This window comes from Protopterus annectens, chromosome 5.part0 (genome assembly GCF_019279795.1).
Source record: "Protopterus annectens isolate FY-2018-M chromosome 5.part0, PAN1.0, whole genome shotgun sequence".
Classification (NCBI taxonomy): domain Eukaryota; kingdom Metazoa; phylum Chordata; order Ceratodontiformes; family Protopteridae; genus Protopterus; species Protopterus annectens.
This window is the reverse complement of record NC_056735.1, coordinates 454,378,531-454,396,047: the sequence shown is the minus strand read 5'-3', so window position 1 is coordinate 454,396,047 and position 17,517 is coordinate 454,378,531. Positions and strand designations below refer to the sequence as shown.

At 38.9% G+C, this 17,517-nt stretch overlaps 1 protein-coding gene across 1 annotated transcript in view; it reads right to left on the bottom strand.

Moving 5' to 3' along the window:
- LOC122802675 (cytidine and dCMP deaminase domain-containing protein 1-like) overlaps positions 1-17,517 on the bottom strand; it is a 1,973,793-nt gene that overhangs the window by 1,356,278 nt on the left and 599,998 nt on the right. The gene's annotated exons all lie outside the window — the stretch shown is intronic.

The following is a 17,517-nucleotide window of genomic DNA, read 5'->3' as shown; positions in this document are numbered from 1 at the left end:
GTAAAATGTTAGTATATTGCGGGATTTCTATGATTGCACCTAGCTTGCAATCATCTGCAAACCTGAGTAAGCCAGCGGCCCCTGACACTGACCTTGACCTCTGAAAAATCAATATAAATAGGAGTGGATCAACCAAACAGCCATGGGGGACTCCAGTTTTGACTGGTCTCTTTGTAGAGATGGTCTTATTAATCTTAACTTACTGGGTCATGCCTGTAATCCAGCTAGCTATCCAGTGAGTTACACAAGGATTTATGCCTAATGCCATGTGTTTGTTTACAATGCCTGAGTGGGGTATTGCATCAAATTCCTTAGCTAGGTCAAGGCAGGGAGTATCCTCCATTTTGGCCTTATCCATTGCCTTGGTGTCCTTTTCAAAGAAGTCTACCAGTTTCGTTAGGCATGACCTGCCTTTGACAAAACCAAACTAGGTTGGGTCCAGTTTATGAAAATTACTTACGTCATTGTTAGTCGCTTCAATGATAATTCTTTTCATGACTTTCAATATGAGACTGGTCAGACTAGTGGGTCTATAATTCCCTGGATCCACTGATGGTCTGTTCTTCAGCAGACAGATGACCATTGCAGTACTCCATTCATGTGGCATGAAGACTGTGTGGAGTTTATGGTTTAATAGTGACTCCAGTGGCCCTAACAGGTCATATTTAAGGCTATTAAGGTGGCATCATGGGATATTATCATGGCCAGTCAAAGTTGTATTCTTGGCCTGCTCCTTACTGATAATTGATAATTGGAAGGGGTTATGTTAGATGGTATTTTTCTGGGGTGTGGCTGGAGGTGAGAGGGAGTTAAGTTGGAGCTGAATTTGTCAGCCAGAAGATTTGCTATATATGATGGTTCATTCAACATGGCTACATTTATCAACAGTTCAGCACACTGTTGTGTGCAGTCTTTGAAGTTTCAGACATAGCTAAAGAAGGTCTTTTCCTTGGCCAGAGATGCCATCTTCATCTCAAAATTTGCTTTGTGGAACTTAACTAGTCCTTTTAGTTATATATTCAGTTTAGTGAGAGAATTTAATTTTAGCGATGACGTTTTTCTTTTCTTGTACAACCTGTTTAACTTTGGTTTCCACCAGGGTGTTTTTTTTTTGAGTTAGTTTTGGGCTTACTTCTGGTAGGCACAGCAGCCACTATACAGTCACTGACATGGTTGTACACAGCTTCTGTGAATAATTCTGCATAGGCTGCTGTGTCATCTGTGTTTGAAGGAGCTTGATATTTTGGCAGGCTATCACTTATTAAAGTGTAGTTTATCTTGGAGTAGCTTTCAACTGTTACAGGGTTTGCTGTGGTTACAGAATTGATTTTTTTTGAAGGCAACTGCTTTATGGTCTTACATTCTCTGACAGTTTTCAGTACTGGGTCCAATATGTTTGTACTTATGTAGACATATTTAGTAACTGGTCCAGGGTTTTGTGTTTACAAAGTGTAGAAATCTATATGAATGCAAATGTGGGATCATGTAGGATTCCCAGTTAATGCAGGTATAATTAAAGTCCTCCATGTTTATGGTATTCGGTTGAATGGTCAATTTCTCCAATAGGTTTATATATGAGCTATGGGTTTCATGGGACATACAGGGTAACCTATAAGTTGCTAGGATATGGTATGGGACTTCGTCTATGGTAATTTGGATGTGGAGAAACTTCTGTGCATCATTCTGTTTAAACAATCTAGTGGTATGCTTGTTAATGATGTAGACTGAGACACCTTCACCTGCAGTCCCTGTTTCTGCAGTTGGTGATCTAAATGTGTAGAAGGCACTGAATCCTTGCATTGCCACGGTACTCTTTACAGCTTTAAACCATGTCTCAGTAACTGCACAAATATATATACTCTCCAAGGAGAGGAGAAGAGAGCTTGGTGGGAATGGAGCTTCATGTTTAAACTGTTGGCTTTGAACAGTAACACCATTAGACTTCCTTGGGTAGCTTTTCTATGTTGGAGGATTTGTCAATTTGGCATTTCCTAAAAAATGCTCTATGCAGCAGGACAATGTTTTAGTCAATATTTGAAAGCCTAGAGAGGTAAGGTGTTCATCATACTTGGCAAAGTAACTTGGTTTGTTAACCATGTTCTCCCTAGAATGACATCAAAAAGTAAGCCACTTATTAAAGTCAGTCATATTCTGTTTATATTGTGGTATCATGGTTTGTGAAGGTAGAATCCTGCTCAATACTAGGCACATACCAAACTGTGGCACACAGTTAGAGAGCTCCGTAATGTTCCTCTTTATATAGTAAATGAGGTGTACTTTTCAATTCATTTACACCTGCATGGACTATGACCGACTCATACTGGTATTTGTGGTGCATGGATTTTAGTGTATGCATAACTTGGAGGATCTTGGCCCCCAATAGGAAACTGACTATTATTTTCTCTTTGTTCCACCTAGTGAGTGAGGCATCAGTACATTGTACAATGGAGTCTCCTATGACTAGAGTCCTGGGTAGTGTCTGGCTTAACTTATGTACTTGGTGTTTGAGGCCCCACTGGGTATGCTGTGTGTTCAGTGTTAGGTGTTGTTTCTGTTAAGTGGTTTTGCGTTTGCTAAGGATAACTTTTGCAGGTGGAATGTACAGGCAGTCTTTTGGGTTTGGAAATATTGCATTTTAAGTTCCATAGCATAAGTAGGTCTATGTGTGGGGTGTGTGTTGTGGGTTTAGCATGTGTGTTTCTGACAACCAGATTATTATTATGAGTGTCTCTATGTGAGAGCTTCACCTTCAGAGGCATTGTCTATATACATCTCTCGCACAGAGTAACTTATTTCTTTGAGGATTAAATGTCTGTCAGTGAACATTAGACAATTGTTACAGTGTCTCAGTATATCCATATCCACCAAACTGGCTACAGAGAAATTTGACAAAGTGCATATCCATGATGTCAAGTCCTTTATTAGGTGAGATACAAGGGTGGTCTACGTGGAGGGTTAATAGTGGGTTGACTAAAGGTGCTTTTGAGGAGAGACACTAGACTAGGCTATATAATCCTAACTTCAAGTGGGCTTAACTGGATCTCAATTTTACTCAACATGCAATGTATATTCATCAGTTACTAGTAGAGATTCAGAGGTGGTTTTATAGGGAAATTTAATTTCTAGGTGTCTTTGACTCTACAGGGCATTACTAACCACCACTGCATGATGAGCAGTGATATACAAAAGTGCAAACTCTGTACAGGCACTTAACACAGGAAGCTGACTTTTAAGCCCTTGACCAAAAAACAATCTACACTTATAGCTTTGTTATGTTTTTCCTAACTGAAATAGACCAGGCCACCACCAGCTGCTACTAAATAGAATATTGTATTCTTCTTAATGTAAAAACACAGTCATTGCTTGAGAATGTAATACTACCACAATACAACTTAAAAAGACTACATAGACAAGGCAATTTAAAGTTTTATGGACCTTTAAAATGATTAAAAGTGCAAAAATCAGCAAGCAAATTAATGTGGAAAAATTGACATGACCTTCAGTCTCGTACTGGCTGGTGGTACATTCCTTTAATAAACCAAAGAATATTGTTCTTATACCAAACAGACAATTAATGCATGCAAGGGAAATTAAAAAAGGTTTTAGTAATATTTATAATATACTTTTTAACTGCTGTTATTAAGTTGTTTATGCAATAGTACTGTAGATCAACGTGTATATCTCTTTAAGAAACCTCCTAGGGGCTTGTAGAAGTGCATGAGTACTTAGTACATGCAAGCCAGAGTGCCATTTTGAAGTTAGCTGTTGAGATGTAAGCATGCTTGTGTGTAAGCTCTGTCTGTTAATCAGTTTGTTTATATTTAATGATGCTGCTATCTATCCTGATGTGTTTCTATGTAACAAAGCATCTCAAATGAACTACCCCACCTGCTTCATGTTCAGTGTACAATGGGACGAGTGACATGGTGTCAGAAGTGGCATGTCTAAAGGACATTTGTCAGAACAGGCATGGCTGAAATGACTAATGGCCAGAAAGAACTACAGTTTCTCTGCTTTGAATCTGAGAGGCATCTAGCTACATTCAGTTGGAGGAATATACAGAGAAGTGGATCATCCTTACTGCATGTTTAATTTGCAAAACAGATCAGAAAAGAGTTTCAGATGTTAAAACTTACTCAAACTATTTCTTATTTGCGAAATATAAAATGAAGCCTGCAGAACACTCTAAACAATATTAAAATAAGTCAAAATGTCTGATATTGATAGAAATATTTGAATTACTATGGGAAATGTTTGAAATAAAGTCCAAATTGCATAAAATGAATAAAATAAGATAAACTACCACATTTGTTCACTAAGCATGTATTTTTCATATTTACTGAGGCTGTCCAAGTTATCTAAAGTGTATGAAGTGTTCGTATGTTTGTGTACTATTACAGTACAGTTATTTTGCAAAATACAGCCATTTCAGAGCATATTTCGCAAAGTAAGGCATTTCGAAGAGTTTATTCTGCATTTGAATGTTATTACAAGCTCACAAAGCAGTTTGTTCGTATATAATTGCAAAAGGGTCATATTTTCAATGTATGAATAAACACACATACTTTGTGGGCATGGAAGATGGATTTCGAAAACCAGCTCCACTTGCGTTTGATAATAATATTGCAGAGAACTGCAGAGTGTTTGAGCAAGAGTACATTTTCATACAGGCTGCATTTTCTGATAAAGATGATCATACAAAGGCATTTATTCTGCTTAATTTAGCTGGGTCAGAAGCCATAGAAAGGGAATGTTCATTTGTGCATGCACCAGCTATCTTTGCAGGAGGGAGAAAACTATCATATTGTTGCACTGGCTGAATCATGGGAGGACCTGGAGTGCTTAAAACATAAATTTAGAGAAATGTGTAACCCCCAGACAAACATGACAATGGACAGGCACTTATTTTACATGAGGGATCAAAAGCCTGGTGAAACTTTTGCAGCATATATAACCAGGGGTGTAGCTAGGATTTTCAAATTTGTACTCACAGCTCTCAAACTGCTACCCTCCTCCCCAGCCAAGCTACTGCCATTCTCATAATTCACGGTTCACTCTTTTAGTATCGATGAAGAGGCATTCGCTGTAATGCCTCTTCAGTAATATAATATAGATTCACTCAAACTCAGTTCTTTGAATTAAAAATGAACCTGAAAGTCAGTTCTTTGAAAAATGCAGCATGGTAGTTGGGGTAGAGGGTTCATTCTTTTGTTTTCTGTAACTAAGGTACAGGTTTTGAGCTTGAGTAAACTACTAACCACCTGCTACCCCTATCTAGGGTGTTTCAGTTACACACACACCCCCCACCTACATCTTAGTGCAAGAAATATGGACAAAGCCTAAAATAAACAGGGACAGATATTAAATAGTGCTCTCGTGAACTTAGAAAGTTGCTAGAATAACAGGATTTGTGCTAGTATGAGAAAGTTGCTAGAATAACAGGATTTGTGCTAGTATGAATTTTTCTAAACGACATGAAGTCTGAAACTCAAATGTGTCATTATTTAGCAACTTCAGCCTTCAATGATTTTCTAGAAAATCACAAAATTTATGAGGAACAGACAAAAAATATGGGGCAAAAATCTGGACATTCTGCAAAATTTGGATAGTTGAGAGGTATGCTACTGACCACGCATTCACACACACACACACACACACACACACACACACACACACACACACACATGCACACACATACCTCTCAACCTCTTAGAGCAACAATACTGAGGCAAAGGCCCAAAAATAGACTTTTTTTTTTAAATATTGCCCTTATAAATTTAGAAAGGTAATAGAATAGTAGTAGGTCTTGCATTAGTACAAATTTTCTGAAAGATATGAAATCTGAAACTCAAATGTCTGCCATTATTTTCTAACTTCAGTCTTTAATGATTTGCCACTAATTTGCCAGAAAACCGCAATTTTATGAAAAACGGACCAAAAATGTGATGCAAAAATATAAAATTACCAGACAATACAGCTGGGAACCTGTCAAAGAAGGGGCACCATTTTAATATGAGCACTGTTAACTTGAGCAGCTGACAAAATTAGAGAATCTACATGCATTTCTGAAATAAAAGTAATGTATAACTCTGATCATTAGTTATTTATAATTGTAAAGCCTCCATGTTTTCTTCCAAAATTGCTATTTTGCGGAGGGATTATTAGGGGGGAGCAACATTTTGAGCCAACATTGGGGACAGTTGAGAGGTTTGGATATTCCTAATTCTATAAAGCGATTTATTTGCATGTACCTCTCAACCTCTTAATGCAGGAAATCTGGACAAGGCCAAATATATTGGGGGACCATACAAACAGTACTAAAAACTGATCTTGTATAAACTTAAGACAGTTGACAGAATAACAGGTCTTGCTTTATCATGCATTTTTCTGAAGGTTATGATGTCTGAAACTTAATGTTTGTCATTATTTAGTGACTTCATTCCTAAATGATTTGCAAGAAAAGTTTTATTTTGCAATTTACAGCATGAACACCAATAAATATCTGCTAAACAAAGCAATGCAGTCTTACAATGAAACTAGACTTAGCATTAAAACTTCTCTGCCCTTGAAACTCACATTCATCGAAACAGCATTGAAACCCACATTCAAAGAAAATACATTTTGCCAGTGGCAGATAAAGATTAACTTTGTGCTGTTTTCAAATCATAGGCCCCTTGCACATGGAATATACATGTGTTCTTTGATACACCTTCCTGATTGTATTAAATTATATTCCTTGTACAATACAGTATAGTTGTTAGAGAGCATTTTAAATTTATTGTTTCGAACATTTTGTCCAGTAAACAATGAAACAAAATGCATGCACCAATAATGACAAAACAGCCCAATTCAGAACATTTCCATCAAAAAAGTCTACTCAAACTTCTACAGTCCACCAGTATCAGTAAATATGCACAATCTCTGAACTAGTAAAAGCCATCTACACAATTCCACATTAAAGAAATCCGTAACTAATGAAGAGGTTGCTGCTAGCAAACAACTTTATATTTCATTGTTTCATCTACAAATAAAGTGCCTGTTTCCCTTGAGGAATAAATTGCCTATGTTGCATTAAAAAAAGTGATACACTAGTAATATTGCAATAGGGAATGGATGGCAAACTGATAAGTTCATAGTTACTACTAGATATCTTCACCAAAAAGGACTACAGCATCCACCCCCCTTCATAACACAGTATAGTATCAGCAATGCAACTACCTACTGTGGGAGAAGAACTCACAGCCTTCTGCATCAAAAGCACATACACTACCTGTTGTGCTATTAACAATACAAACCGACTTAGTATAAGCAGCACTAAACTTTAGTTCCCCTGCAGCTCTCAGCTCCTTGTAAAATGTACTCGACACTCAGTTGTATCTCTGAACTTTGCAGCACAAGAAATCTGGAAAAAGCCAACATTTATTGGGGGGGACAAAAGCCCAAAAACCAGGGACACATTTTAAACATTGCTTGTATAATTTTGGAAAGTTGCTAAAATAAAATGCTGTGTTACTACCATGCATGTCTTGCACCCAGAATCATATGCACTACAGTCAGTGCAACATACCACTATGCTAAATCAGGAATTAGAAAAATAAGAAGACTGAAACTAAATGGCTATTAGATAGCTCTCAATCTCTTAGCACAAAAAACCTGGACAAACAAAGGCAATAATGAGGGAATACAAATTCAGTTCTCACTTCACACCTTAGCACAAAAAACCTGGACAAACAAAAATAATAATGGGGGAATACAACTTCAGTTCTCACTTCTCACCACAACTGGGGAATACAACTTCAGTTCTCACCATAGCTTACAACTCTTAGAAATAAAAATCTAAATAAAGCTCAGAAATGGTGGTGGTTAGGGACTTTAGGCTCTTCTTACCCTGAAGCAAAGGTACAGGGTTTGAGCCTAAACACAGGTTGTATTATGTGGGGGCATTTACACACTTGCTAATAAAAAAAATTCTTACATAGAATAAAAATCTTAAAAAGGTAAATGAAATGGAGATTAGAGTTGACCTTTAAGAACTTTGAAAGTCTGAGACAAGTCTGCAAATAATGATTATTCCTGTAGGCAGCATACTACAACTAGTGTTAAGTTTAGTGAACTTTTACCATATTTAAGGCTTAATTATATGAGTCAACTACCACCTCTATTGTTCTCATTCAGTATTTCTACCTGACCTACCTTAGCCTTTCCTAGATTCAGCCTGACCAATATCTCTATGGCCACTGAGGAGATCAAGAATTCTGGTGCAGCGTCATACTGCTGCTGAGGAGTGTGGCCTACCCCTCCTTCATCCAGCTGTAGCTTTATATGCTGTACAATCACTGCATTTTTCAGATGTATGTGTATTTCCATACATATACAACCTCCTGACCAAGCTATTTCAGTGATTCAAGGTAGCTTCTCTCCTCCCCTGGATATTTGAGCTGGCTTCAGCCACTTACTTCCATCCTCAACTGACTAGTCCTTGTATTGCCCATGCTGCTAGTCTAACACATATAATCTGTGATGCAATTTTGGCTTTGTCCCTTTGAACTACAGGGCTGATCAACTGAATTTATTATTTGACCTTTTAGAAACATTTTATTCAAATAGTTTCTTGAAGATTTTGGCTACATGCGATAACAGAAAAGGGCTGACAACATGAAGCCTTTGATTTAAACATAGCTACAAATACTAGAAGCCTAACTGGTTGAAAAGAAAAAAAAAGTGAATTGTGAAAATGTTATTATCACACATAACCGTGAAGCAGTTTATCGTTTATTTTGAAGCTTCTAACAATCATTCAGGACAGTTCCAAAGATAATGTAGCAACAAACACACACACACACACACACACACACACACACACACACACACACACACACACGCACACACACACACGCACACGCACACACACACACACACACACACACACACACACACACACACACACACACACACACACACACATACACACACACACACACACCTCCATAATTTCCTGATCTGTTTCACACATACTCTCCTTACCTGATAATCCATTTCCTGCTCACACTCCTATGTTAACGATTGCACCATTCAAGCCCGATCTGTTTCACACATACTCTCCTTACCTGATTGCTCCATACTTTCCTGATCCGTTTCCCGCTCGCACTCCTATCTGTTAAGTAACAATTGCTCCATTCGAGCTAATTTCTCACTCGCGGCCAGCCGGACATGACGTCAGCTCCCGTTCGCCTTCACCAAAACACCCAGCAACCATCCTTAAAGAGCCAATGCTTTTTTTTTTTTTTAGTTAAAAAGCTACCACCCAGCAAGCATCCTTAAAGAGCCAATGCTTTTTTTTTTTTTTTTTTAGTTAAAAAGCTACCCCCTTTTCTAAATAAGTTGTACTGAAATCAGTACAGTGCGTATGCCTCCCGACATCCCTGTATATAACTGACTTGAGAAATAAAATTAAAACATGCAGATTTGGTGATTTAAAAGATGAATTTATAAATGACAGATGTGTGTGGTATTAAAGATGAAATTGTGAGAAAAATTTTGCTTCGTGACAGTGATTTAACTTTGAATAAGGCCATTGAGATTTGTCAGGTATATGAGCTTACAGAAAAGCACACAAATATGCTTACAAATGAGAAATGCATGTTTCCAGTACATTCTAAGCCTCATGTTGATAGCATACAGCACATTATTAAGGGAAATAGGCCCAAGCACATGGCAGCTACTGTAGCTCCTGCATCACTCACTAGTAAACCTCAGAGCTTTCTAGCAAGTTCAAATATTCATACACCCTCAGTGAAGCATAAGAGTGAGTCAGCAAATAAGCATAGGGGTAAACAAGGGCCATTGCCTAATTTCATTGCTAACTGTCATAATTGTAGTAGAAATCATGAATCTAAAAGAGCAAAATGCTTAGTTTTTGGTCAGCAATGCCATAAATGTAACAAGTGGAATCATTTTAAAAGATTTTGCAAATCAAAGGCCACATATTATTTTATTAAAAAGGAACATTTCAAGAAAAGCATACCTCTCAAGTGTACCTCATTACAAGGAACGTACCTCATTTGGGGTCTTAAAAAGTTCATGTTCCTCAAAGTTCCACATTGAAAGGGTCTGTCACACATTCAGTGTTAGGAGTTTTTTAACTGATATCCATGGTAAATAATAATGAATCATATCAGTTCATTAAAAGGTCTTTTTTATAAATAAAACTAGCATATTTTAACCATCCTATGACCTTCCTAGTTAAAGTTGTTAGTAAGCTGTTAGTATGTGTTCCACATTTTGCCCATTTGTTCTACATTATGAGGGATCATTTTGGCACTGGAAGATTGAGAGCTATGAAGAAAAGAGTTGATCAGTTAGAAATCCACGACACTGGGTAAGGCTGTCATTCTTTTTATGTTGATGGTGTGTCAGTGCTTTGTGAAACAGACAGTGCAGTTGATTTTGAAGTATTTTGTACTGTTGAATAAATGTCAGAACCATAAAACTCAAAGTTGACACTGGCTCAAAGTGCAATGTTGTATCTGCAGAAACATTTGCTTGAGTATGTGCTGGTGAAAGGCTTAATTTGGCAAAGTGTGCGAAGCATATGGTGGTTAAAAGATTCAAACTGAAGGCTCAGTAGTGCTTTCATTTTGCTCTGCTGGGAGATCATATGACTTATTGTTTTATGTGGTCAAAAGGCACGTTCAGTCATTATTAGGGCTCAGAGACAGTTTGAAAATGGTACTACTTTCATTTAACAAGCACACCATGTTAGCTTAAAAGACCACTATTCTTATTTTGCCCGGTCTACTTTTTCTACCTGTGCTGATCTTTTCGAAGACAAGCTAGCTGAGCTTCCAGTTGTGTACTCCATGAAGTTAGACCCAGCTGTCAGCCCAGCTGTCAGGCCAGCCAGAAAAGTTGCAATAACCATGCAGAACAGAGTTAAAGCTGAGCTAGATAAAAATGGTGCAACAAAGTGTGATTTGTCCAGTTAGTGAACTGACTGAATGGGTATCTTTCATGTTGGTAGCTCATAAGAAAAGCTCAGATGACATCAGAATATGCATTGATCCACAATATTTTAACAAAGCTTTAAAAAGACCTCATCATCCAATGCGTACAGTCAAAGAAGTTGCAGCACTTATGCCAAATGCCACAGTTTTTTTTGTCTTAGATGCAAAGAGTTAATTTTGGCAAATTTTGGTGGACAAGAAATCCTCACTGCTCACTACTATCAGTACTCCATTTGGCAGGTACAGATTTTTGAGAATGCCATTTGGGATAAATTCTGCAGGTGAAGTCTTTCAACATGCAATGGCGTAAATTGTTTATGGATATCCCTGTGCTATTATAATAGACGACATACTAGTAGGAGGCAATGGTGAAGCTGAAGATGAAAAGAAACCTCAAAACTGTTCTGGAAAGAGCTTGTGAAGTGACTCTTAAGCTGAATGCTCAGAAATGCAAATTCAGGCTACGAGAAGTCACTTATGTTGGTCATTATTAACTAGTTCAGGCCTGTGACCAGACCTTTCTAAGCAGCCATTCTTGAGATGCCAGCTCCAGACAATTTTCAAGCCCTGCAATCTTTTCTTGGCAAAGTTAACTACCTAGGCCTGCTCATTCCAGACTTGAGCCAAATATCCTCACCGTTCAGAGATCTCACATGTAAAGATGTATCTTGTTCTTGGTTAGAATAGAACCAAAGAGCATTTGATGTCCTTAAACAGAGAATTGCAAGTTCACCTACTCTCAGATACTATGATGTCCACAAGCCAGTTACTCTTTCATGTGATGCTTCAAAATTTGGTCCTGGTGCAGTCATTCTACAAGAGGGTCAGCCTGTTGCCTAAGCATCCAGAGCTCTAACCCAAACTGAAATGCAGTATGCTCAGATAGAGAAAGAACTTTTGGTAATTGTGTTTGCATGTTTCAAGTTTCATGATTATGTTTATGATAAACCTGTCCAGATCAAAACAGACCACCAACCACTAGGAACTATTTTGAGAAAGCCTATGCAAACAACTTCAGCCAGATTGCAACACATGATGTTAAGATTACAAAAGTATCATTTCAATCTTGTCTACAAGAAAGGCAAACTTCTTTATCTTGCTGATACATTATCCAGATTACCCAGAATTAACACAGAACAGCACGAGAATGAGAGATTTGATTTTGAAGTCATGGAAGTGAGAAATATTTCTTCCACATGTCTTGTTGAGCTTAGAGATCATATAGCCACAGATCCAGTTTTACAAAAGCTCAACTACTTTCTCAACCATGGATGGCCATCAAACCAATCTAGTTTACCTCCAGAAGTTCAACCTTATTTTCTATACAGAGATGAAATTTTGTCAGACCATGGTATTGTCATGAAAGGTCCTAAAGTCACTGTTCTAAAGTCTCTGCAACCACAGTACATTTCTATCTTGCATCGAGGTCACTCAGGAGCAGACTCTACCAAAAGAAGGGTGAGAGGACTAGTATTTTGGCCTTCTATGTCACAAGATATTGAGAGAGCACTTTCATCTTGTTCTGTGTGTAACAGTACTAAGTCACATCAATAGAAAGAACCACTTCAGCTGAACCAGATTCCTGAACTACCTTGGTCCATGGTTGCCACTGATATTTCCGTGTGGAATGATCAACATTATTTGGTGTTAGTAGACTCTTACTCAGACTGGTTAGAGATTGATCTACTTCCTTATCTAGCATCCACTACAGTCATTACTAAGAGGAAGCATCATTTTGCAGTACATGGTTGTCCACACAAAGTTATTTAGGTTCATAGGATGATACTAGGCTATTGGCCCAGAGGCCCTTATAAACCTAGCCAAGAATTTTGCCCATGTTCCCACAAAGTCAGCACCTGTTTCCCCTGTCCAGCAGGGACACAGGCGGGATCCCAGGGGTGTATTTCTGTCTCCTATCCAGTCATCCAGCTTCCTCTTAAAGAGGGCTACAGAGGTACTCTGCTTAACATGGAGAGGGAGTCTATTCCACAGACAGGGGAGTCTTTGCGACAGAAATCTTATCTTGCCAACAAGTTCTATTAATGTCACAGACCAGGTTGAGGCATTACATGTGGGTTGCCCGAGTGGATTTTGACTTATGGAAATGCAGGAACTCCATTTGGGCTGGGTCTGAGATGGCCTTGTATGCCAGACACAGATCACCTCTGAGCAGTCTGTATGAGAATGAGTAGAGGGACAGGGCTTTTAGCCTAAATGTACAGGACAGGTGTTTGAGATCCTGGATTATCCTGGTCAGAAACCTCTGTGGTCTCTCACGCTGCTGCATGTGCTTGGCAAGGTACATGCCGAAGGGGGTACTCAATAATGGGTCTGATAAGGGAGGAGTATACTGATGTTATGACCTCCTTGTTCCTGGATGAAATACCCTTACTTATGTTGTGGGCCATGTAAAACGCCTTCCATACAAAGGAGGCAACATGGTGGTCAAAAGTCAGGTTCCTATCAACCTGGGTGCCCAAGTCCCTCACAACTGCTTGCATGCTTAGTACATTGTTATTAATGTGATAATTAATGGGGACGCCATTTTCCCCAAAGGAAATAATGATGCATTTCTTGGCATTTGACAATGGCATGCAGTTTACAAGCAAACAATTCAAAAGATTTGCAGAAGACTGGCACTTTATTTATGTCATGAGTAGCACAGAGTCTCCTCAATTCAATGGTTTTGTAGAAAACACAGTTCCAAGTATAAAACAGTTACTAGAAAAGTCCAGGCAAGACAATAGTGATGCTTTCCTGAATCTCTTGAATCTCTGAAACATTCCTTGTGATAATAGGTTCATAGGTTCATAGGTTCATACTAGGCTATCTGCCCAAGGGCATTTATAAGCCTAGCCCATAGTTATTTGGCTTTCGCCACCCCTTTAGTTTGAATAAAACTATGCCTATTATTTTGCTGTGCCTCTGTCAAGCAGTGACACTGAAGTAATCCCTGGGGTATATCTGCGATCCCCCATCCATTGGTCAAGATTCCTCTTGAACAAGGCCAGCGAGGTGCTCTGCCTCACATGTACCGGGATTTTGTTCCACAGCACAGGGAGTCTCTGGGTGATGAATCTGTCCCTCCAGCATGTTCTATTAATAACCGTGTCAAGGTTTAAGTCTCCCGCCCTTGTGGTTCTGAGGGATCTAGAGTTTTTGAGGTGAAGCATATTCATCAAATCAGGGTTTGACATGGCCTTATATGTCAGGCACAGGTCACCTCTGAGCAAGCGGTATGAGACTGAATAGAGCTGGAGTTCTTTCAGTCGGGCAGCATAAGACATATTTTGAGACCCTTTATCCTTTTGGTGAGGAACTTTTGGGGCCTTTCCAGCTGCTGCAAGTGTCGGGTCAGATACATTCCGAATGGGGCATTGTACTCAATCATAGGTCTAATGAGTGATGAGTACAGGGGGACGATGACCTCCCTTGATCTAGATGTGAATCCCTTCATGATCAGGTGGGCAATGTAGAAGGTTTTCCTAACTACTTTAGCAACATGAGTGTCAAACGAAGGCTACTGTCAACCTGGGTCCCCAGATCCCTGATGACTTCTTCTGTGCTCAGTGGATTGCCACCTATATGGTAGCTAGGGGTAACCTTGTTTTTCCCGAAGGGTATGACTATGCATTTCTTGGCATTTAACTTTAGGCCATGGCTCTGGCACCAGTTATCCGTTTCTGTGAGGCCCTTCTGAAGGATATCTGTGTCAGATGTGTTTTCGACTATGGCGCCCAGTTTGCAGTCATCTGCAAACTTTGTCAGCCATAACCCTACTGTGTTTGCTTGTACTTCAGAAAAGTAGATGCCGAACAAGAGTGGACCCAGGACTGAGCCCTGTGGGACACCACTTGTGACAGGCTTTGAGTCTGACATGGCTCCAGCAACTCTGACCCTGTGGGTTCTGTCACTTAGCCAGTTTGCAACCCATCTTGTGATGTATGGGTTTACATTCAAGCTGATGAGTTTTTCGATGATACCTGAGTGGGGTATTGTGTCGAAGGCCTTTGCCAGGTCAAGGTAGGCTGTATGGACTGCCTTTCCCTCATCACTGGCCTTGGTGACTGTCTCGAAAAAGTCAACCAAGTTTAAAAGGCATGATCTGCCTTTGACAAAGCCAAACTGGGTTGGATCCAAAGTCTGCAAGTTCCCTATGTCTTTATTTATGAGTTCCATTATGATCCTCTCCATGGCTTTGCAGATAAGGCTTGTCAAGCTAATGGGACGGTAATTTCCAGGGTCGGTGGAGGCACCGCCCTTGTGAAGTGGGACCACAGTCGCCGTCGCCACTCCTTGGGTGCGTATCCTGAGGTGAGGCTAAGATTAAACAGCTGTCCTAACTGTGGGTTTAATTCCTCATTGAGTTCATGGAGCACACAGCCGGGGACACCATCCGGTCCCATGGATGCTGTGTTTTTGCTTTGGAGAGCAGTTCTCACTTGGGCGTTGGAGATGTTTGGCGGGGTACAATCCTCTGGTATAGATATCTCTCCTTTTGGGGGGGGAGTTTGCACTGAACCTGTCAGCCAGTATGTTGGCAATGTGTGTAGGTTCAGTAATCTTCACATCATTTTGAACTAATTCTGAGCATATCTGGGAGTTTCCTCCTAGGTTTCTAACATAGCTAAAGAAGGCCTTATGATTGTCTTTTGAGTCCTTGGCGATTTTTCTCTCAATCAGCAGTAAATTGTTGGTTCCATGTGTCAAGAACAACAAATCAGTTTCAAAGCCAACTTGTTGAAGAAGAGCTTACTCCAGAAGTCCCACTACAATAAGACTAGCAAACCACTCAATCCATTAATAGAAGGAGAAGTGGTAAGGATGCAAATGGCCAGAGGTTATGAGCAGATTGGAGTTGTGATGAATATTTGCCTAGAGCCAAGATCATACATTGTGAAATCACAAGGATCAGAATTCAGGTGGAATTGTAAACATTTGCTACCAGTGTCTGAGCCTATGCCACAGCATACAGCCTCTGAGAAAGACTCTTTATCTCAGAGTGAGTTGTCTGGTGTTCCAACTCCAGAAGGAGTTACAGAGAATATTTCCATTCCTGTGATGAATCCTGAAGCTCCTGAGATGAGTTGTTCACCGAAGACTGTTCCTGTCGCTAAACCTAGTCCTGATTGTTATGTTATGAGAGCGTGTCACATCTCCAGACCATGTTCCAGATACACAGCAACTTGGACATGAACACTGTGTTTGTTTCTAAATGTCTGTATTAATGCATGTCTAATTCCAATGTTATTTTGATCAAGGGCAATCTTCATTTTAAGAGAGAGGATGTAGATCAGTGTGTATACCTCTTTAAGAAACCTCCTAGGGGCTTGCACAAGTGTATGAGTACTGACCGTGTGCAAGTCAGAGTGCCATTTTGAAGTTAGCTGTTGAGATGTAAGCACACATGTGTGTAAGCACTGTCTGTTAATCAGTTCATTTATATTTAATGATGCTGCTATCTAGCCTAATGTGTTTCTATGTAATAAAGCATCTTAAATGAATTACCCTGCCTGCTTTGTCTTCAAAGTACAAGGGGATGAGCGACAAGTGCCATAATAAAAAATTCTACTAGTGATTCCAACAACTGCATACAACAAAGAGATAAATCAACCCTAAAAACTCCAGTGACTTACTACATCAAACATGTGCAATATCATTCTAGATTTTATATGTCTATCGTGACACTTGACAGCGCTAAAAGTGGGGTGGGGATGTTGTGGTAAACTAATTGATATATATATATATATATATATATATATATATATATATGTATATATATATATATATATATATATATATATATATATATATATATATATATATATATCTTTTATTTATTTGTAGAACTGCTTTAAACTGCATAAAACACAAATAATAAAAAATGTTTCTGTTAGGCAAATGGCTTTATTTAAAAATAATTTTAAGGTACAAATACTGTATGCATTTAAATAATTTCCAGTACTTTTCCACTGCCACAGCTGCACTGATGTTACGCATTTTGGTGCTGGCATAGGTAATATATTTTTTTTCTTCTTAAGGCAGAATGAAGTCATACCTAACAGACTGGTACAGCATGATCCAGAAGCAGATACAAAACTGGAAAATTCCAGATTTAGAAAGGACTAAGTATGTGTCAAAGGGTAACGAGCTAAGTTTCATGAGACATTCCCATAAAGAAAATGTGTTTTTTGTCTTCTTATTTGTACATTATAAATAAAGTCCTCTTGTTCCTGAGAAACTAGCAAGAAAATGTGCTGTTTTCCTATGTTAGCAGAGGTAAAGCCAAAATCCTACATCTCACTATACATATGAGGTGTAATAAATTCTTTCTCTAAATCCTGAAAAAGATGTCAGTCTGATTTAATAAGTAAGGTATGGTTAAATTAATCTATTCCTCAAAAAGTGTATGGGATTAAATCAGAATTCTAGAAGCAAATTAACACTGCAGACTCCAAAGAGTTATAAATCACAAATGAACCATAAGTTTAGCAATGAATTGTAGACACACACA